The following is a 337-nucleotide window of genomic DNA, read 5'->3' on the forward strand; positions in this document are numbered from 1 at the left end:
AACCTTTAGTTGGGTTACTATATTATCGATGATCGTAGACACTCGTACCGTATGTTAGTGTCATTAGTCACGATAAGCATCAAAATGGCGCCGCTGCCGGGGAGTGGTGTTATTTGAGAATTTTTAGATTTGTAGAATTTTTGTTCTTCTTAGTTGTAGTTCACTAACTTAATTCTTAGTTTTGTTTTGTGATTTGCCGAAATCTAAACAAGTGAAAGTGAGAAATATTCGAGAGCTAATGGAGTTTCCTCCATTAGAGGTAATGATGTATCGGGATCGTATCCTAACCTTCAAGCAATTGGAGGATGAGCGGATCCATGAGACATGGGCAAGATTC

The sequence above is a fragment of the Solanum tuberosum genome, unplaced genomic scaffold (genome assembly GCF_000226075.1).
Source record: "Solanum tuberosum cultivar DM 1-3 516 R44 unplaced genomic scaffold, SolTub_3.0 scf00399, whole genome shotgun sequence".
Lineage (NCBI taxonomy): Eukaryota > Viridiplantae > Streptophyta > Magnoliopsida > Solanales > Solanaceae > Solanum > Solanum tuberosum.